Source organism: Drosophila mauritiana, chromosome 2L (assembly GCF_004382145.1).
Source record: "Drosophila mauritiana strain mau12 chromosome 2L, ASM438214v1, whole genome shotgun sequence".
NCBI classification, from domain to species: domain Eukaryota; kingdom Metazoa; phylum Arthropoda; class Insecta; order Diptera; family Drosophilidae; genus Drosophila; species Drosophila mauritiana.
In genome coordinates, this window is record NC_046667.1 from 17,304,152 (window position 1) to 17,327,333 (window position 23,182).

Consider the following 23,182-nt stretch of genomic DNA (forward strand, 5'->3'; position numbering starts at 1 on the left):
TGGCCCGAATCCCTGTATCTCGTCTCAACGCCAAGGACCATGCTCAGCGTCCTGAAAATCAGCAGACCTTCATCATCAACTACTCAAAGAAGCGAGCCAGTGATGCCAAATGGATGGATAAAGAATAAAGCTAATCAATCGCAACAAATAGCTACACATATTGATGATAACCAAGACTATAAATATATTATAATTAGTTAAAAAAAACATTTAAGTTAAAAACAACATTTAAAACATAAAATAAGTGAATATTTATAGTTAATTATAGAAACATTTTAGTGATTTTAAGACAACAAACACAAGCAAGAAAGTATCAGTCATCACTGGCGCAGGACATGCGGACATCCTGCTGATTCCACAGCACTTCGTGGGCCATTCCTGTGGCTTAACACTCAACTCGAGTCACGTACGCGTCCTGCAAATTCCTCACACCCCACGTTTTTCTCTTGACATGAGCGGGACCATGAGTTCGGGTCCTCAACGCGAGATCTTGACTGCTTGGCTCTTTTGTCACAGTTTTGGTGGCCGTTTCGCTCAAGTGTTGCAATTTGATGGCACATTTCGTTAATGCCACTCCCATTAGTTGTTTATAGGAATTTCGCTGTAGAGTATTTTATTCGATTGCCTACGATCTTTAAGGCTCCCGTTTGCAATGACCCCACTATATATCAAAGTGTCGGGTCATAAAAATAACACAATTCGAGGCTGTGGCAAACAATTTTTCACATATAAATAAATTGAAAAATGGGAAAGTTACGCACATAAGAATTTGATTTTAACGAACTTGTTTAAATGAAAAGCAAATATACGCTGCATAAAGGGAGCATTTGTTCCCCTAATTTTGCAATGAATAAGTACAAGTGCACCTCATGATGCATTACTTCCCACTTTAAGGGTAATAAAAATATCATAAAATTCGCGAAGCTATCTTGCCCCAAGTTGAGTTCAAGGCTTTGTACGCTCTCTGTTCCCCTTTTCACATTTTCCTCCTCATTTCCAGCTTGTCTGTTAAATTTTGCGCAAATGCCAAAGTTTACACGCATCAGCAAAAGCTTCTGGACAGGAAGCCGGGGATATAAAAACGAGTGAGAAGAACTTTAAAGAAATCCAAATAAAAGCAATGCAATATCCAAAGTTTTCTTTGCCAATTTTTCGTGCTTTTATTTCCCGAACTCTTACACCATGCTGCGAGCGCATTAAGCAATTTTTCAAAGCACTTTCCACAGACATTCAGGGGCATCTCCCAGACATTCACCAATTTCCCCGAGATGGGTGTCTGTTTTTGGGGGTCCGTTGGGAGCGACACTAACAAATAACGACAATTGATATGTCTGGCATTGATGGAGAAAGCAGCCTTCGAAGAGCAGCCAAATATAATTTTAGAAATGTGGAAATGAAATTATAATTACAAAACGCCTTTTGTCACTGCCAACTTTGTTAATTAAAACTCAATGGCGGGTCCTGCGAATGCCAGAGGGAAAATTATGAAAACAAATTGCGAGCAACATGCTCGTGGGAAAATTATGTCAATGTACACTGCAAAACTAATTTGGCAACCAGGCAGCAGCACAGCCGACTGAACTTTGGGCCAAGTGGAGGCACACGGATGCCGAAGTGTTGTTCCCAAGGTTTCCATGGCCTATCGCTAACACTTATCCTCTATCTCCGAACACGAACCCGAACTCGAATCCAAATCCAAATCCAGAGCACAACTAACTCATAAAGCCAAGTGCAACTTTTACAGTTTTCTAGCCAGGACGAGAAAACAAAAACCATAACCAAACTGCTGCGTTGTGGGAAAACTTTCTTAATAGATTTTTGCTTCGGATAAACTTTTCCAATACAACAAAAGCAACGTATAATATATATATATATATAGATATATATATAAGAAAAAGATGGAGAAAGCAAGGCATCCAAACAGGAAGAAGTCTCTTTCCTTATTTCTCTCCTAACTCAACCCCTAACGATGAGTTTCTGTCGGTATTCGAATCGTATTGTGGCCATCTTTTTGCTAAATTCAGTTTAGCTGTGGAAATTGATTTTCATCTTTGGCCGGCATCTTGAGTTTGTATTGCGGCTTAGTCAAAGTTTTCCCAAGCCTTGATTTGGGTGGGGAAAAGTGGCAACAAGGCCCGTCCTAATGCCAGGCCTATTGTTTACACATCATATTACATTATGGAGCATTATATATAAATGGTAATCAAATTGGTTTTGCTCAAGGGCCAGACACTCAAGTGTTGGTAAAGTTGGTATAAAGTTTACGAAGTGAGAGCTGATAGGAAATTTACTAAATATAATATCCCAATGGATGTTAGTACAAACTACATTTTTTCAGCGCACTAATAGTCGTGCGTTACTCATAGAGTAAAAGTTTATACAGGATTCGTTAAATATTAGGTATCAATAAAATATATCTTTTCCGACTCATAAGGTATACATACATATATCTGATCTGTCTGCCGCTCCGCACGTCTGTCTCTCCGTCATTATGAACGTAGAGATCTCGGAAACTATAACTTCTGGCCAACTTAGAGCATGAAGACATTGCAACGCCTTCTAAAACTCATTTAACTGTTCTTAAACGTGAAAACTATGTAACCAACCACTTTTAAGTCGAATATAATCGAACCTTTATTAAAAGACCCGCCTCGCGTTGCTGCTTTCATACATATTTTCATCTTAAATGAATAACGGCCATTTTATAGTCGCGTCACTTGACTATTCTCTCGTGTTCTACTTTCTAGTGTTGACTAAGGCCATTTAAAGACTGCGTGTAAATCAAATGCAAAGCTGTGCTTTCCACACAGCTTTTTGCTTTCAACATAAAGCCCTAGGCATTTTCGCTTCACTGTCATCCACTTTTGAGTTCCCTTTTTTCTGTAATTCCCAACCATAAATCCTTCCCTCTAGTAAGAAGTTAATCTTCATTTTCCTGCTGCCCCTTCTATTAAAAAGCCATGCATCAATGTGACCGACAAGTGAGAGGTATACAACTGCAAAAACCTAAGGCAGCGGGAGTTACTAGTGGTTTTTGTTCATCCCCTCCTGTCAGAGCCTCACAAACTCAATTAGAATGAACGAGCTGGCAAAAGAACTAGCTAAAGTAGGGGCACCCACATGCAGATGCAGATGCGGAACGCAGACTAGCAGTTATAGATACATTTTACTGCTGGAATGTCGTTGCAAAGTCCTGGCAAGGTTAATCAACAGAAATACAACACTCATAATTAGAGGGGAAAGCAAGATGTGGGAAATACGGAATAACTAGGGAAGCCAACAGAGTTGTCATGCTGCTTAATTTCAAGTCCATTCAAAAACAGAAATAGATATACAATGGTCATTCTGTCGTTATATAACATTTAACATATAATAATAATAATAATAATTTTGTGAAGGAACTTATTACTGCTTTAAATAAGTTGCGAAGCCTTTTATTTTCCTTAAATTTTTTTATTACAATTAAAAAAAAAGTGTAGTCAACACTAAAAACCAGCGAGGGGAATTGCAGTTTGTGGTTGTCAACTTTTGATTGGGCAGGAAGAAGTTTTTTCCCTTCAGATTCATGTTCCCTTTTCTCTGCGATTTGTTTGCGCTCCATTTAATAATTTAATGGCTGCAAATTTGTTGCAATTGCAGGCGATCCTGTGGGAAGTTTCACTCGCCCTTCGCACTGCCGGAAATGAGTTCTTGATGGCATTTGCAGGGGCTTTAGGACCACCCAGAACCGAAAGTTTCAAGTGTCTGGTTCACTCTGCTAATTAAGCTGTGCCCACTTCTATGCTTCAGTTTTGGTTTCAGCTGTGTCCGTCGTGTCCGCCGCATGCGAAAACCCCATTAGAGTGGACCAAAAACCCAAAACAAATTAGAGCTGCGACACTTGAGCACGCTGCAGCACCCAAATATTTTTGAACTGCCCACTTTTTGCTGTTTTCAATGTCAGACAATGCGCACGTCCGCTTTGTCTGTTGGTAATTTATGTGTCTGCCGTTCATCTGGGGTGAAACAACAGGAGATATTCCACTTCCACTTCCTCGATGCGTTGCTGCGTTATTTAACCATTTTAATTTACTGTCTGTCCTTTTTTACTTTTGCAATTAGTTTTTGCGGCGGGGCATAAGCCCATTGCAATATTGCTCAATAAATTCCACATTGATCATAAACGAATTGGAAAGTTTATTGTTTCGGCCATTAGTTCGGCGAATACATTTCGTTGGTCGATTGTCATTCACATTCGGTTTTGTTCTATTGCTTTTTGTTTGCTTATTTATTGTTAAACGATACGAATTTGCGGAGCAGAAACAGTATGTATGCTAAATTTAAGTTCCATGATGCGGAGATAATAGTAGAGTATTGGCAGTGTCTAAAATGGTTAACTACTAAACTAGCTACATTTACATATTAAAATGAAGCTCCAATAACCAAATGTTACTTAAGATATTAAGACATTTGGTAAGATACTTACAATATTGTAGGCCACCAAAATAAGTTACATATTTCACTGGAATGTTACAGTTCTGAAATAAATAACATGAATATTGTGTTATTAAATTACACTTTTACGTTTTTATAAAATTTAAATAAACCCTTTGTTACTGTAAATGTGTAGTTCATACAGCTTTATTACTAACGCAATGGCCCACAATTAATATCTCCATTTGCCCTTAAATGTTTCAATATTATTGGGATTGCATCATCTCTGGTCAGTGTCAGCAGCCCATGCAAGCAGATTTCAAATGCCAAGGACATGGCTGATAGGTTCCTAGCCAAAGGCCAGAAGCCAAAAATCTGTGAAAATGTCAGAGTTAAGAGAAGTCAACTGGTCAATGGAGGGAAGGGCAAACAGGAAGCAAACCAGACACTGAATGGGACTTTGGTCAGTGGAACAACAGAGCAATAAGAAGTATTAACTAGGATTGACTTAAACTTGTCATAGAGACCAGCAACTAGAAGTGCTGGCCAGCAATAAAATGGTTGTTAGGAACAAAACAAACACCGACACATGAAGGGAATCGAAAAAGGACATCAGTTCAATATATGTAAAGTGCTGAGTAAAAACTATTTACAAAGCTTTTATGCAGCCATCCAGAGAGTATATGCGAAATCGAGACGACGAGGAGGTACAAGTGAATAAATAATTAATAACTTTGGCGGAGCAAATTGCCAAAAATTCAACACACAGAAAAATGGAAACACGAGAGCGTTTATTATTTTCCCCCTTTCACTTGTGGAAAAGTTTTAGCCCTCCGCAAAATGAGAAAAGCAGAGGAAAAGCCAGGCATTAGCCAAAAGTTTCCAGAGTTTATTTTATTCAATCTATATGGAGGAAGAGAGAATAAGGCATAGAGGATTTATTTAAGTGGATTTAAATGCGCTTTGAGACTCGGGGAAGATTCAAAAGTTTCACATTTCATTTGTTCGCTTGCATATTGAAAGTTACGATCGAATTGCCTTTAATTACATTAATACAAAACAAAGAAACAATGACTATAATAGCGAAATACTCTATTAAGCCTTTGGACTTAGTTCAAAGTGAGGTTCCCTAAATTTGGAAAAAATGGTATGCAACAGCTGTTGTTACTAAAGTTCGCAGTGGATATTGTTGATTTCAAAATGGGTTTTAAATAATTAAGTGCAGTCTAATTGGTTTCCAGTGTATCGCCTGAACTTAAAGTTCTCTTCAGGGTAGCTTAATTCTTCATCTGGTCCTTTTTCTGGTCAAGTTCATTTGATTATCTAAATGATGGTAATTAAAATTAATTTGCATTCGGCTTCCTACAAGCTCGCCCAACACATTGCCCGTTAAATGGGGAAAATTAAAAGTAAATTGAAAGTGAAATTAATTGCAGGCCTGGGTGGTGCTCAAAGTCAAGTGGAGTTCATTAGAGAGACATGTGTATGTTGTTATACAGTTGAGGTCAAACTAAAAGTAGCTTTAGCTCAGTGTTTATAATTTATAGATGTATTCAGAATATGTTACTAAAAAATAAATCAAACTTTACTAAATCATTACTGCCCATTAAAACCAATTAAAGAGACTACTACTTTACTTGTTACTTCATATAGGATTATATCCTGCAGATAGCTATTGATTTAAGCATAACTGTATTCACGTTTAAAGTTCTTATCCCAGTTGCAATTAGCCGGCAGTAAATATTTAATGAAAGCAGCGTGCCGCTGCTCTGGCGAACAATCGATGGGCCGAAGTGTCTTGGGTGCCCTGCAACATTCGCCTCATCATTTATCAATTCCATTTCAGTTAGATTGGATGGTATCATTTTTCTTTGCTCACAGATTTCGCACGCCCCTTTTCCATTCATTCCAGTCACTCAGCCAGTTAGTTTGAGTTTGTTGGCCAGTAGCAGTCGGTAGTAGCCGTCAGTCGGCGAAGTGACTGGGTTTTGGATTTCCGCTGCCTGCGACACTTGACACGAACCCAAGCCCAGTCCCAAACGCTCATCCATTCAATCACTCAGTTAGTCAGTCGGGCATTCGCTCATTCATTCGGGCATTCGAACAAAGGAGACGCCTCTGGTCAGCCAACTGTTGACATTGCTAAATGAATGAACCCTAGTTAAGTTACAAAATTGCATGAAAAAAGAGGGAAGCACACAGGAAGGGAAAGTTTGCTGTCAGTTGCGATGAGTTTGTGCATGCCCTGTAAATTGGGTTTCAAAGTTGAGTTGCAAATTATCTAATATTACATAAAAATACAACTAACACAAAATAGTATCAAATTCAGTCTACTTTCTTTTATAAAGCTAAGAGGTTAGAAAATCGCTTTTAAAGTGTGGATTTGAGAAATATATACCACTACCTACCATTGCCCGTGGTGATAACAAGTAAACAAAGATGACAGGCGGACAGGTAAGAGGAAGATGGCTAAAAGGGACACAGCCGAGTGCAAATCAAATGCATTAAGCGCAACGGTAACCGAGAATACTCGAGTATCAACATGAAGCTATCTTAACCCGGCCATTCCATTTATCCATTTAGCGTTGAAAAAACTGTTTCCCTCCACCCAGTTTCCTGTGTTTTTTTTTAGTTTTTGGTTTTGGCCCGGCACTTTGCACGTACCTGCAGTTGGAAACAAAAACCTTGAATGGGGGGCTGCAGCAGCGCAGATCCCATAAAAATGAAAATGGCCAAGGAAGTTGGAGATGGCAATTTAATTTCGACCGCAACCAACACGAACATGAACCGCGGTGGGAGAAAATCCAAGCCGAAGGAGACTAATGTAGGAGTTTTCCCGAGGAAACGGCGACCGAATTGATGGGTGGGTATGCATTCTAACGACCCCATTTGGTAACCCTTGGCCCCAGTGCCCCAACTTTATTTGTTTGTGCTACATACCAACCCCCACCCCACCTCCCCCTGTCACATGTGCGTCCGATTTATCACTGAATCGCATTTTAACCACAGGATATTTGATCTTGTGCCATTTGACATAAGTCTTGGCCAGCCAGCTCCACACAGCTTCCAGCTGCAAGTTGTGCACACATTTCCCCATTTCCACTTTTCCCCAGGGGAGTTGCCCCGTCCGTCTGTTTGTTTGTTTGCACCCTCGAAAATCAATAAACTGATAAACATATTGCATTGTGCGCTCGGAGTGGGTAAATTGAATCGAATCCCGTGCGGTCAGCTTACGGAACAAAGTGATCAAAGCCAGACTGGGCATCGAATGAAAACTAATTTTAAATTAATGGGGAAAGTTGAACAGCAAATCGATTGGGCAAGGCCATTAAATGGTGGGTAAAACAAAAATATTTGCACATTATTGGCTTAATTTTGGCGATTATCGTTCAGATGAAAATATTTAAATCAACGAAAACTGCTATATTTATTATGGTTTATTTTGAACAAATGATAGAGTATAATTAAAACGAAAAATGTGAAATAAGCCTGCAAAATTCTGATGCTCATAAAGATTTGAATATGAAATATGTTTATTGTGGCACATAATCCTTAGCATCGGAATATTTTATGAGTGACAATAGTTTAAAAACAGTATTCATTTGATTTAACAGCCAAGCCAAAAAATTGAGGGGCTGCTTTTGAATTTGTACTTGTAAAAGATGTATAAATAAGTAATGTGTCCCAATCTAAATATTCTCAATTAATTAACTCAATTCAATTTGCTCAAGATGTACCCACTCAAATTAGTTTAATAAAATTAAAGTCAATTTAAGCAAATCTCCTTAACAGGCTTGCAGGGGGCAGTTGTGGAAAAGGGTAAAAGAAACACCGGAAAAGCTTTGCAAGCATCTTATTTCAAAGATAAAATACCGCAAAACGACTCTTACACAAATGCCAAGAAAATCAAGAAGGAGTCTCCTCTGATTATTTGCCTTTGTTATTAGATCGCTAGCCTTTGGATGTTTGTGCCCAGCTGATAAAACAAAGCCAACCGTTTACTATAATAAAATATAATGATTATGATGTGGAGTGTAATCAGGGAAAATATCAATGATTCAATCCATGACAAGTGTTTGCGGGTCGAACCCAATTTGTTGCTTGTTTTGACATCATCAGTGGCATTTCGCATCCCATTCCATCTAACCATCAGCATCATTATCGTGGAGCTGCCGCTAGAATTTTTATGAGAAAAGTGGCCTCATAATCATTATGTATGAGTGCCATTTACCCCCCACTTCCACCATTTCAAACATTTCCACCGCCCCACCCACTGCTCTTGAGCGAGCATCCAAGCAAGACAATCATTATCTTTTGCCGCCCATCGAGAATCGAGCACTCCCCACTTTCGTCCTCTTTCAGCGCCAGCAAAGGGAGGAACTATTTTCTCTGTTTTTCTCCCCTGATCAGCATTTGATAAAGTAATTTGTCAATAAAACTAAGGACGAACCGTTCACTTTAACAAGATATTGGCTAGACTGACGAATATTAAGAGACTCGATAAAATGTATTTTTTTACTTTGCCATTACACATTTTCATTAAAGTCAAATATTTTTAAATGGTCACTGGAAAATGAAAAATTTAATTTTTCATTCCCTCAAGGCGTATTTATTAATCATATAAAATGTTAATATTTCATTAATAACTTTTTCATTGACTTTTTTCCTGAATTTAAAAGCCCCCGAGAATATTCGTTTATTAACATTATGGCTGCCCTGTCATTATAAATTTAAAAAATACATTAAAGCCACAGGCATTGACCGACGTTAACTCTTTGAATCCCGCATGGTCAGTGTTGTGTGTAAATTAGTGGTTAAGCAAATATTTGCTGCACAAAATAAGCAAATTATATATATTATGTATGTAGCCACATTAACAATTAATTACAATTGCCCAGAGTTTGATGATGATGATGATAACATGGCCAACACGCCCCGTTGAATGCGGCTAATAAAATTTAAATATTGATTTATTTCCCTCGAGCCGCCCGCCCTTCGTCCATTTTTATGCCTTGTTCTTTCTTGGGGCTATTTTATGGCCATAGTTAGGGTTTAAGCTGAAAAATTGTACGAACAGGAGGAGTTTTCGTGTGTAAATCAGCATAAATCCTGTGGTTTAATTTGCTTACTGAATTGGGTCATTAGGGATGGTTTTTACAGTGCAATTAAAAGCAGAAAGTAAGCTTAACGACTAGGGCAACTAGGTTAAAGCGGCTTACCAACTTCAAAGGCGAACAGAAAATCAAAAAAAAAAACTGTGTATTTAAACGATTAACGCAAAGGTTCTCAGCTGCAATTGAAAAGGAACCTGTTAAGTATTCTCACACATGATCATCAATTAGAATGCCTGCAGTCATAAGCAAATTTGCGTACATCATCATTTATCATATGGAGCCCAAATGTCTTTCTCCGCCCCGAAAAACCCCCAGCTGTGACCATTGTGTGAGTGGTTTGCTCCATTTATGCCAGAGAGCCTCATAAACAAAAACTTTTGTATAAATAAATAAGGAAGTGAAGAGCATTTCCCCCAAACGATTGCTCATGAATTGGAGTGACAGAAATGATCGAAATAATTCTAACGAACTTGTGCATAAATAATATTGAGCACGAGCTTTAAGTAGCTGCTCAAAAAACTTTTGTTGCTACCATTACTGTGACTTCTGTCGTTTATAATAATGATGGCGATGATGTCGGCATTTTTTGTACCGACTTCCGTAAAAGGGAAAAAATCAAAACAACTAGCATAAAAAATGATTCCTTGGGCTGCATTTACATCATTTATCATTTCACAGATGCGTTATATTTCATCATTGGTACATATACCTCTTTTATAAGGATTTCACATGGTGATTATACATATTAAATCTGTTATTCATTTTTTAAGCCGCTTCTAAGAAATGCAAGGTAACCAGGCATCATGCATAAAATTAAAAATATTTGTAATGATATTAGGCTTTCAACATCCATCGACACAACAAATATCCAATCAATCAACAAATATCCATTTCATGCTCTGATTTCTCCACCCATGCTCTAGCTTATTTTTAATTAATTTCGCTTTTGATTTATTATAAACATATGCTTATTTGTTGCAAATAAACCCATATATCTTTTTACCATATTATTAATCAGTCATTTATGCTCCAAATGACTGGCTGAGAGGCCAGGGCTTGGCCAAATAAATCGCAGGGATTTCAAACTCATTCCGCACATATTAATTAACAGTCTGAAGAAGTCCATTGTCATAAAATGCTCAGACATGCAAGCAATTTGTATTAGGCTCTGGGTGATTTAGGGATGGGAAATGCCTCGCCCTGCAGAATTTTATTGCCTGGGCGCGAAGTTTGTTAACCTTCTATAGATAAAGAAAACCCTTTTTTGCTGGAAGGGAAAGTTTACTTTCTGCCGGAAGTTGTTTTCAACTCTGGGCTTGGCCAAAACATTCCCCTTCTGACTCATTCTCCATTCTGGCGCTTCTCTAAGCCATTTGTTTTCGAGGTGGCAAGGCACACAGATTAGCAGATTTATGCAAAGATTTTGCACTTGTTAAATGCTCGGTTTAGGCGCTTGTGTTTTCTTTGAGCCCTAAATCAGTATATTTTAATTAAAATGTGCCCCTTATCAAGTGCGGTTTTCATTAATTGAATTAATATATTAAACTTATTAATAATTAGTAAAACAAAAACGTGTTTGTTTTGCTTTTTCTGCCAGCTGTATCAACAATCCATTAAGCTGTACTATTAATTTCATTCAACTTTATCCTAGATTGTAATTTACTGGAAAATCTGAAATTCAACGCTTTCTACTTTCCCATGATTTGTTCTCCAGATTAATCCGAGACCCTGATAATATTTGCCTCCATTTTAATTCGTAATTTTTAATCATTTTTCCTTGAGATAAGGTTCACATTTATCCATTACCAACAGACTTTCGACCGAAATTGCTTTTGATACGCTTCCACTCGTCATTATCAGGGGAGGCTGCACCCCGACATACACAAACTTATCGAACAACTATAGATCATGGGCTTAATGGCAGCTCAGAGATATCGAAGAAATTGAACGGAATTTGAAAATATTTATCATGCTGTATTAATCAATTTCATATGCCTCAAAGAAGTGGGATCGGGTCGGGCAACGGGGATTGTCTAATAAAAAGCTGTCTCGCATTTGATAAACGCGACCGATAACAAAACGACACACGGAAGGTTTGCAGCACCCGCACGAGATGAGCTCAAAAAAATAAATATATTTTTGGGGCAGGGGCAACTTCAGCGGCTTCTTTGCCTTTTTTTCGGTTGTTTTTCTTTCCTTTCCTTCTTGGCCAAACATATCGGTTAGGCACGCTAACCCAACGAACCCGAAATGTGTGGGGAAACGGGGCCAAACCCAAATAAAAACAGTGGATAAAAAAAAACAGCGGTCCGAAAAAATTTCAAAAAGTCATCATTAACCATTAGGGACGTCATCGATTCAATTCGACGGGGTCGATGTCGTGGTTGGTGCACCTAATTAATTGTTAATTAATTAACATAGATACAATGTGCGTTGTGTGTTTGGCAATGGCCGAAGCCAAACATTTTCACGGCGGCTGCTGTTTTTGTCATAATTTTTTCTCAGTTCTCTTTCCTTGTTTTTTTTTTTTTTTTTTGTTTGTAAAACGCATTCAACACGCACTGGCGCCCAACAAATTCAAATTCCCCAACAAAATGTCGAACAAAACGCAGCGAAAGAAACAAAAATCGACATTTGCGTGAGCCACCTTTTGTTTTGGCCCAAAGTAAAGAAAAAAAAAAACGTCACTACCAGCGGACGGACGCTGCACGCGACCAAAACAGCAAATTAAATACCTACAAAAATCCAAAAACCAACAACGGCCGGCGGTTGACCACAACAAAAATACGTCTCAAAGGGTCCGGATCCCATATCAACGGCTAAAAATTATTTTGGGGTCACTTTTTCTGTCGGCCAAATGGAGTGTTTGGTCAAGTGATGAGCAAATTAGCTGAAATTGAGCCGGTGGCAGTTAAATTAAAAAATGCTTTGGGTGGAAAGTGGGTTCGACAGGTGACTGCGGGAAGTATGTGTCAATAGTTTCAGTGGATGGGTTTTTATTTGGTTTTCTATCAAATAAAATTGCTGTCTGATTTGAATATTATGTATTAAATATTCTTATGAAGAAGGCGAACAATTTTATCTAGATATTTTATAACTCTTATATACTAAAGCAAAGAGTGTTTATTTTCTGCTGAAATTAAACTAAATATATTTTGTGTGTACGCATTTTTTCTCTAAGTGCTTCTTCACTTAATTTGCTATTAGACATAACTGTGTAATTAATTCTGGTTCAAATTACATTCACACTACGGCGTTACCTCTTAAAAACAGAGATTGCTCACTCATTACTCAAACCAACTTCCTCAATCTCGAATGGGGCAAAAACTGTTTCATTAAGATCATTAGTACAAAAACAATCCGTATGAAATTGTACATAAAGTCATTGTAGTGCATGCAGCATCAGAGTATGAGGCACGCAACATTCAAATCAGAGTCAAAAACCAGTTTAAACATTATACATAGACACATTTTTAATTTACCTAAATTATTCTACGAAGAAAATTACAGCTAAGCTCAGGGCAGACAAATCCTGTTGACTAAGTTGTAAGTAAGATATTTTCAAAGTTTTTTAGAAAATTTCCGTGTGCCCATAACTGTAACTATGGCCAGAACTAGACGCCAAAATCAAAAGCCATCGGTATGAACCGCAATGACGTTGATTTCCACGATATCCAGCAGATACATGTGCGGCCAAGATACAGATACATGTGTGCGAGTATCTTTTGTGTCCATTCAGGGGACTGGCCCCGCTTGCCTATCTAGTTATTATTGAAATTAAATTACCCTTAATTGAATCTGAAATGGTCAATAAAATCGCATGCCGACAACTATTTCGTTTCGGGCTTTGATAGGCTCCGCCATCGGCAATCCCTATCGTTGCCTCAATTTGTATTGGGTTTTTCTTTTTTCTCAATTTGCATATGCATGGCAAAAATTCCATTTTTGTTTTGTTATCGTTTACAATTTGTTTCCCCTTTTCTTCGGCGCACGCTTGTTTATTTAAACAAAATGCAAATTGAATTAATTGTTGTTATTTCTCTTAGATCGGTTATCGCTTAATGTAGCAATTTGTCTTTGTCTGCGATAGTTGGTGATATAAATCTTTAAATTGCCGCATTTTTGGGTTAACTGGATGCGGAGGTGAAGACAAAACGGTTTATTCCGGTTTTTTGAATTTGGTTTTGGGCAAGTAAAAAGGTTACCATAGGTAATTGACTCTTGTGCATAGTCAATCTCGACACAAAATAGATAGCGTTTTACCAGCAGTCTATTTAATTTTTTTTTATAAATAGCACAAGCGAAATAATCGATATTCTCAAGCAATTAATGGCCACTTGAATACTTAAGCATTCTAAGAATTTTCCCGTACTTGATAAAGTTTTTCTATCTTGTCGCATCTGTTTTATTTTTATTCGCTTCTTGGAAGCTATCGCTCCATAAGTTCTTGAGCTACTTCAACCACTTTTGATTCCAATGGTTTTCTCGTGGCCTCTAAGAGTAGAATCGTTTCTCACTTAAGAAGGAATAGGACTGAACGCTTATAGCTCTAATTACCTAATTGATCGATCTATTTCTCTGGGCCTCTGTCGCACTTTTCTACGCCGGCTTAGTGTCTTCCGATAATTGCCCGACTCGTTAGGCAACTAATTCCACTTGAATTTCCATTTAAGCACTTAGGAAAATGCCCGTTTCGTGCTTTTCACATGAACAATTGACGGCAGAGTGAGGAAGATCAGTCAGAGTCAAGCTGCCAGCGCAAATCAAAGCCAAATCAAATCAGCGACAAGTCAAAAGCTAATTAACTGAAAAACGCGCACAAAGACTGACTAAGAAAGCAGTTCAACGCAACTTCTCGTCGGCCAAGACTGATGATCGTGGCGAGTCAAAAGTAAATTACATGCGAACATGAAAGGTGCAGATAAAACATGCCAAACAAATAAAGCTTGGCTCTGGCAACCAAACAAACAAACAACCTACAAGCAGCCAACAACAACACAGCAATGACATTAAGCATTTAGCCAAGGAGAATCAGCGAATTGATGATCAGTCAGTGATCTGTGTTGGCCCCAATGGAGGCTCGATTGGGTGCTCCAAGTGGTTGCTGCGGTTCCTCATGTTATTACGTATGCCAAACAAAGTCACAACAAGTTGACGACATGAAAAGAGGCTCAGATAAATAAATAAATGGCCAGGACCATGAGATCGAATCGGAACGTAGGATCGTTCGATCCCATAGATCGACCAGCTCCACTTGGCCATAGTACATCTGTGCTGCATAGTTTGGCGTGCCTTCAATCAGGCGGAATGCTGGGCTGCACAGGGAGAAAAATTATGCTATTCAAATCATGCCATTAAACATAAATATTATAGAAATATCAACCATTAATGCTAGGGTTCAAGATTATTTTTCATTAACTAAATATGTTTAAAAGAGATTACAGGTAAGTTTTTTCCTTATAAACACAACTTTTATAGATTTTATATATTATTATTAAATTATTATTTAAATAATATGGGCATAAGCTTTAAGAAATTTCTATAATTTTATTTGATCCAGCTAGTAATAAGTAAAGCTTAAACCCTATAATTTAAACAAAGATGTACATTTAGAGTCCTTTACCGCATTTGTCCACTCTATGACCGTAATTTGAGTGTATAATTTTGCTAGTGCTTCCCAGGAAACTGTTTAGCGTTTTTAAAGTGCTCTCCTGGCACAAAACATGTCTGAGATCTTTTGACCATAAATCCAAACGCAGTCGAGCGGGAGGAAGACAATTTAAAAATTGTCTAAGTCGCAGGCAGTGCAGCGTAGAGTTCCTCTTTCCAATGCAGAGGTAAAAAGTATTCACAGCCTCAGTTTCAGCTTCAGCTTCGACTGCGATTCCAGTCCAGCCATAAAAGGTCACACACAGCATTCTGGCCAAACACTTGTGAACCCGTTTAGCCTTGGCCCGTTTTGGGCGTCTGGGGCTGGTAATTGCCCCAAGATTTATTTGCACGCCCCCTCCGGATGGGGGATTCTGTGCTCTCGGTTTTAGACTCTGGCAAAAAGCATTCTTTACCGGTCTGTGTCTCTTTTGGGCACAGATAACTAACTTGCCACAACTCGACTCTTCGGGCCAAAACTCGAGCGTGACTAGGCCTTTTCCCTCCTACCATTGGCCATAAAGAAAAGAAAAAAAAGCAAAAAGATTCTCACGAGCCGGGCCTCTCAAATTGGTTGACAAACTAGCCGGGCCTGCTCATATGTGCCAGTCCATTTGCATATATCCGCTGCACATCCATGCCTTCCTACCTTTCGGCCTAAGTAATTGCTTTTGTGGCACGTCTTTAATATGTTTATTGGCCCATGGAGATGGAGATGGAGGAGTCGAGCGAACGTGCAGCACCTCGGGGGGACTTTTCGACTCGATAAGGGGGACATTAAGTGGTAGCCAAATCAGTTTGTGCTCCCGCCACCGAGTTCCTCCCAAGATCCCCATCCCCATCCTCATCCTCACCGGCTATTCATAAGTCGTGGCGAATTAGCTCTGGCATTGACTTTGGCATCTCCGATTGTAAGAGAATGCCCAAGGAGGTGCGGGTTTGAATAGATCTCGGCTTTTGGGATTATTGAAATATTCTACGAGAGATTTCCGAATAATTGTAGGCATTATTGGGTGAATTGAATGGCAAAGTGCTGGGTCTCTGATTTTGAATGGGTAATTAAGTGTTGGCTTACACATAATTATTTGCGGTTAAGCCAATAATTGTTTAGTTTCTAGCAAAAGTGCAGATATGCTTGTGAGCTGGGATTAGGTTGAATGAATATGAAATTAAAATTTATAAAATGCTTGTATCAGCATGAGAAATAAATATTCGCTTATGTTTATAGCTGATGTTTATTTCTTTCACAACCTATATGTAAACATATTCGCAACCTTCGCTGTTCACATTTCCAGATGATTTTCGCGGTTCTTTCGACACAACCCGCTTAATGAACTCGAAAACACATTTTAGCATGAGACCGAGCCTTGCTGAAAAAAGTTTCGAATAAATAAACAGGCACATCCTCTTTCGAGTGGCCGAGGGCTAAGATGGGGAGCCAACCCCTTTGGCTGAACTTAATTAAAGTCGGCAAAAGACGCCTGCAAAAATTATGAATTCAGTTGATTTATAAGTAGAGCAAATGCAAAAAAAATGTCGAGGGACAAGTGACAATCGGCGACAATTCCTCATTCTCGAAGAACGAGGGGAGAACTCAAGCTGCGGCAGCTCAACGTGATGAGCAATTGTGCAGAAAAAGTTTACATGTACGCCGTAGAGGGGTAAGACTGTACGGGGGGCAGACATTGACATGAACTGCCAGCTAATCGACGGCGAAATAAAAAACAAAAACGTGAGCCCGAGTTGGAAGCCACTTCGGAGATGCTCCGACAAGGCGACCCATTTGTTGTTTTCACTTGTGCACCATTTCACAGACACTTCACTTGCCATTCCAGTGGGATGCAGAGGGGTCGGAGTGCCCCCAGAGTTCAGGGCAGTAGACTCCAGCGGGGGCGAAGAAAGCGGGGTTACAGGGGCACGACATATAGGGGCTTACGTTTAGAATACCCTATAAAACGGGAGACACTTCAACATTCCAAACCAACTTGCCTATGTGCCTCAAATAAGTTTACGACTACTAAATTTAATTGAATAATTTCAGTTTGTGTTTCATTTTAAATTTATAATGATTCAATTAGGCAGCCATTTATGTATAATTTTCAAATAACTACTGTAACTTCTTTAATACATGAAGATTACATTTCAATTTATTAATAACCTCCCTTTATAACTAGTATGTAAAGTTATTATAGATTATGCATACACATGAACTTCTCAGAAGCAAAAGCCATGCAGTTTAAGTTTATTGGAAATATAAAACCTAGCCTAATTTATGCTCGTTCACGTAAAGAGTATCTCACAGTTCGCCTACGTTTTCCACCTGCTTTTGCTTTTCTTAGGACTCGGATTTGTTTTAGTTTAGCTGTCGCACCGCCTCCAAAGAACATTAAACGTGCATGTAAGGCAATAACTACTATTACGACTAAGACAGCGTCTAAGACTGCGACTATGGCCCGAGTTTTTGTCTCCGTCTATGCGGCTTTTTGTCTGCAGCTTCCTGCCAGTTTTCCTCCTCTATTTCCACAAAGATCTCGAGGTGAAGCTGCAGAGCTGAGCTCGAGATGAAGTTAAGGCTGAAGCCAAAGCTGAAACTGCCGCTAACGATGTATTTATGCCAAACGACAAACTGTGGGAACAAATAAAAATTTAGCAAATGCCAGACACTGGAAGACAGCGAAAGAGGGACTGGAAAATAAGAAGATGGGGCACTGAGAATCATCCGATTGTGGGTTGCAATATAGTGCGCTTGTACGGATAAAGTATCTGAAGTGAAATATACGTAATCTGAATATGCTTTTCGGTTCCATTTTGGAATAAAGACAGCTGGAACCTTGCGGAAGAAGTTAGCGCGGCCATTAATGTCAAAAATTCCAAACTGTCAATATTATTAAACTATCTACAGTGCAATATTTTAAGTTATCTTGTCTGCCACTTGTTCTCCCCCATTTTCACCCATTTCATCTTCGCTTACTTGACATTCTGTATTGAATAGACTTAAAAACTTTTGAAAGCCGCTTCTGCCAACCGTATTTCATCGAAGGCACATTTCCCACTGTCATTTGTTGGTGTTGTTTTCTACGAATAAAGGTTGTATAAAATTCAACCCACAAATCGCTCGTCACGTTTTTCGCGCGCATCTTCATCATCGTCTTCCGCTATCCAGCTTTTCAGATCCAGCTTTATTTCGTATATCATTCCATTTCGGTTAACCATTTTCGCCGTATTTTTCGTCTGTCAATTCCAGAGACAGTAATCCAAAATATAGCAAAGCGAGTGCTCGAATCTCGAATGCCCTTGCCATTAAATAATGACATTCGCATTCAAAAGGAAAAACTGTCATGGGGAGAGACGGCTTAAGCCGGAATTATGCAACTATGTATCGGATTAAAAATCGTATACACTCATGACACTCGATTATTAAGGAGACTTGCTTGAAAGTAGTAGTTCTTTCGATATGCCCATTACGTAAGAATGATCACATGAATATTGACCAATTTAAAACTTAATTAAAACAAAAATCTTGAATTTTAAATAGTTCCTTAAATAGTTTCTTTCTTATATTGCGATTAACTGGAAGATGACAACCACTAGCTCCTTTAAACTGCGACCCCAGCCATTTTAGCCCATTTTAAAGCCGCGAAATTACATTTTCGAGCCAAGTGTATAACAACAAACACGATTTTTGATCTGGCAAAAGGTTAAATTCCTCGATTGCCTCTCGAGCATTAAGCTGGCAAATGCAAACACCGAAAAACGCTTTTCATTTTACGAGTTGCAGCTTCTCTAAAGCTCCTCCCCATTTTTTCCCCAATCCGCCCAACTTGCGCTGGCAAACATTTTCCTGTTTTTGCTGGCCATAATAGTAATATCAAATTGCGGCAATTGCATTCATCATTAGGCGCCACTTTTTGGGCCCGGGCTTAGACAAAAGGTGCTCTTAGCCCAGTGGACTCCCCCTCATAAATGATGTTTTTATGAACGAGCTCGCATACTTGCAATTTGCGCCGAGCGTCGGATTGAGTCAGTGATTTGTTGCAGTTATCAGCATTTTTCATTTTCAAAAGCGCTCGCGGTCTGTTAACAGAGACACATCATCAACAAGGAGGCACTCGGAATGGAATGGCTACATGCACTGAGGAAAATTCTGGCCAACTCAAGTTGGGACACAAATTATAGTCACACTAGCATATATGCATTTAAAATATCAGACAAATCTTATTTTGAAAAAATTGTGATTTATAAAGGAATACAATATTTAATTTTATAAAAACTATCAGAAAATGATGAAATAATAAAATAAAATTCTATTTGAATATGTATCCAAAAGTACAACTAAGAAATTGAGCTTTAGATAGTACGATTTTCAAGCATTCATCATAATAACCCCTATATTTGTAGTACATTTAGCACCTTGCTGTTATTTGATTGCCTCTCATATATGCCGAATTGCGTAGGTGTTTCGTATTTTTTCCTGTGTAGCTAAGGGGCCTTGCCACGCCCCTTTCGAGCTGCCTCCCACGCACTGAGTGAGTGTGTGCTTGCAAGTGGGTGCCATAAGTCAGATTTATGTGTGCAAAATAGTTGCTGGGGTTTCGGCTTGTCCCTATGCACTTTACCCTTCTCCAAGGCGGTGTGCGTAGGGGCGTGTGGGAGTGGGGCTTGGGGGCGTGGCAGAGCCTAGTTTTACTGTTATGCTGCTGGCGCTGATGTCTAATATGATTTGTGGGCCTTGTTTAAAAGTTTCCCTCCAAGGCGTTGTTTGTTATTGTCTCTGGTTGAACGTGGCCAGAAGTTGACATTTCAGTGACTGTCAAAAGAAAAATAGCTACTAAGCTATGGAATGCATCAAGTAGGAGATTTTGTTTCACGGATAAAGTTTCTTTTGGGAGCAAAAGAAATTGTAGATGTGTGTGACAAAAAGATTTGAATTAAAGTGATGAATACGCAAAAGTGACAGAAAGGCTGACTGCAAAAAACAAATACAATCTAACACATTTTTTAAATTTATTAACAGATGTGGAAAAAATAAATAATGAGTGAGTATTAATATTCCTTAACCTCAAACCCCCAAAATATAAGACTATATATCTAAATAAATCTATCCCATCTGCATTCCCCATTTAATCTGGATAGCACACCAGAAATATAGTAAAAGTATCTGGAAGTGTAGCCTGCAGTCATTTGACTTGAAACGAACTGTTAAAACATTAAACCAAATTACTGAAATTACATCAAAGAAGATAAAATCTCCGAAAGTACAGAAAAAGAAGGCGAAAACTGGGAGATTGTAGCCATTAAATAAAAGATACTTTTACGCCGACGAGCAACCGAGAAGATTGCACAGGCGGCGAAAATATTTCACAACAAATGCATAAATCACAATTTGTTTGCCTCTATTGAAGATATCTGATAGAGAATGCTTACCGCCAGGGAAATAATCCAATCCAAAAAATGGAAGGCGGGCATAAAAAAGCACAACGAATATACAAGCACTTTGAATTTCCGAATTTTATTTATCTCTTGATTTCGAGTCGCTGCTCAATCGCTGTGGCATTTCAAATGCATTTCACTTGCGGGCGCCCAAAATAAACACTTCATTATTAGAAACACATGCAACGCACTTTTAGCAGGGGGCAAATCTCCAAAGGGCTGTTCTTGTTTTCAGTTCTTATTATTTTCGGTTGCCTGTATTGCTGGGCCCGCCTTGAGGGCGAATATTTAAAAATATACAATATTTTTCCTTCTCTATTTTCTCACATCACTGCACTTTGGCATTCTGCTGCTCTTGTTTTCCTCTGTCGATTTTTGCACACGCAACGGAAATGCTAGGGCGAGATGCAAATGTACGGTAACGGGATTGGGGCTCCAAAATGAAAAGGAAAACGCACTGGGCTCTAAAAATAGATTTAAAGGCATCGAAAATGGGGAAACTTTAATGTAAGCAAACGGCGCAAACACACCGGGAATAATGCTCAAGATTAATTGTATTATTCAGTTAGAAGGAAAACACTATGCAAATTTGTTAGAATTCTTTAAATGCAAAACTAGCACTTTAATCATTATTATAATGGTTTTAAAAATAGAAGTAACAAGTTATATTATGGCTTTACAAAATTTAAATATTTGTAAGTTACTTATGAAGAGTTTAAATTATTCTGTTTAGGCTTTTCTTTTTTCTCGGAGCCCCAATTTATGCCCATATTTTGTGTACATCCGCGACCGTTCCTCAATTTTCCGCACCTTTTTTGTTTAACTCCTTCGTCAACACACACTCTTTTTTTTTTAAACAGCGTGCACTTTTCACGCGCTCTCCCGCCAATAAAAACGGCTTTTCCGACCGCTCGTTCGTTCGCCTTCAACGAAGCTTCCCGCTCGCGTGTTCAAATCGAACTGAAAAGCGAGGCATAAAAGCAACCCACGATCATCGGCGATGCTGATGTACATGTCTTCTGCCTGGTAAGAGCGTCTCGGTTGTTATTCTTGTTTTGTGCTCCACCGCGAGACAGAAAGAGATGGATGGACGAAGAGAGAAGGGGAGCGCTGACGGGAGTGAGTTCATCCGTGGTGCCGGTAAAATGAACGCTTTTGTTTATGTTTTGAATGAACACCCGGCTTTTGCATTTTCACTAAAAGAAATAAGAGGGAACGCTGTAGGCGTTTATCTCGACTATATTTGAAAGAAAACTATATTTAAAGGTGTCAGAGTGGAAGTGGCCAAATTGTTATTGAAACAGCCCTCTACGGCTAAGTCCAAACATCAATAATTTTTTTTAATATGCACGTTTTACTTTAAAGTCTCAGATAAACAATTTCAACAATTTCTTTTCTACATTATATGCACGATTCTTTTTGTATAATCGTAGAGATCTCATAAACTATAGAATCCCGAAAGTTGAGAATAAAACATGCCCGATTTTAGTGAGGCCTACTCAACGAAAGTTTATCTATGCCATTTTTGTAAATGATTTATTAAATATTCTTTGGGGTAAACCATGTTCTTGATCGCATTGCTTGGATATTCTTCGTATTTGTTTAATTATGTTCGCACATTTTTGATAATAACTTGGAAGCGAGCTGAAATTGGTTTCGAATGATCTGCTGATCCCATAAATCAAACTTTTCTAAGCAAGTGCCCATGTTTGTTCTCACGCTGAACTCATAAGACCGGACTTGGCACCGTTATCTTGTCGTAAGCAACCTTGAAACATTTGCGCTACTATGCGGTCAGCTGTTGGTCATTAGCCACATGATGAGGCGAAAACGGGGCTATTAAAAAACGCTTGGGTAAAAAGCTGTCACATCGAAATGTGCAAGTGAAGATGACAGAGAGGGCAGATCCCGAAGGAGAGAGACAGCACACCGGCAAGTGCACTAAAATGCTGCAGTGAAAAAATGAAGTGACCCACAGACAACGAATGTCATGCATGAGGAGGAACCAGTTTTCCAGTTCGAAAATGTGTGACAAATATGAAAGGCGATCGACGCTGAGATATTGATGTCGGGCAGCAACAAAAGTCGGGATCCAGATATATATATAGATGTATATAGTCGTCTGTAGTCGACGAGACAAAGCCGCCGACAGGCAGAAAGCTCTTAGATAATCATCTCTTTGAAATCGCTGACAAAGCAAGCGCAAAATGGTAAAATAAAATGTTGGCAACGGAGGGGGAAATGAAAACAAATAAATAAGAATTCCTTTCAAGCGTAACGGAAGTCGTTGAGAGCTAAATGGTCAACGGGCCAGTGCGCAATGATTAAGAAAGGGCTAACAAGCTGCCACCGGATGCTTAAGTCGGCTAAGTTGAGGGGCTTATGGCCGAAATACTAGACTTCTTTTTGAATGTCTATTTCTCGAAGTGTTAACACATTATTTGCATCTCAAAAAAGATCTTAGATCGATTCGAGCAAATAATTATGAATTATGATTATAGGTATGTATTGTAAAGGGAAAACGGTTACTTCTCAATAAATATAATTCCTATGTAGTGAAGCTTAAAAGATTTATT

At 38.8% G+C, this 23,182-nt stretch overlaps 1 protein-coding gene across 1 annotated transcript in view; it reads right to left on the minus strand.

Moving 5' to 3' along the window:
* The window catches only part of LOC117150771 (neural-cadherin), a 122,562-nt gene extending 101,519 nt beyond the window's left edge, over positions 1 to 21,043 (minus strand). Inside the window, exons 1-2 of the mRNA XM_033317810.1 lie at positions 20,601 to 21,043; positions 4,466 to 4,517 (exon numbers count right to left, since the gene is read on the minus strand). The gene's annotated coding sequence lies outside the window, so the exon portion shown is untranslated. The remainder of the gene's footprint in view (positions 1 to 4,465; positions 4,518 to 20,600) is intronic.
* Between the last annotated feature and the right edge of the window lie 2,139 nt (positions 21,044 to 23,182).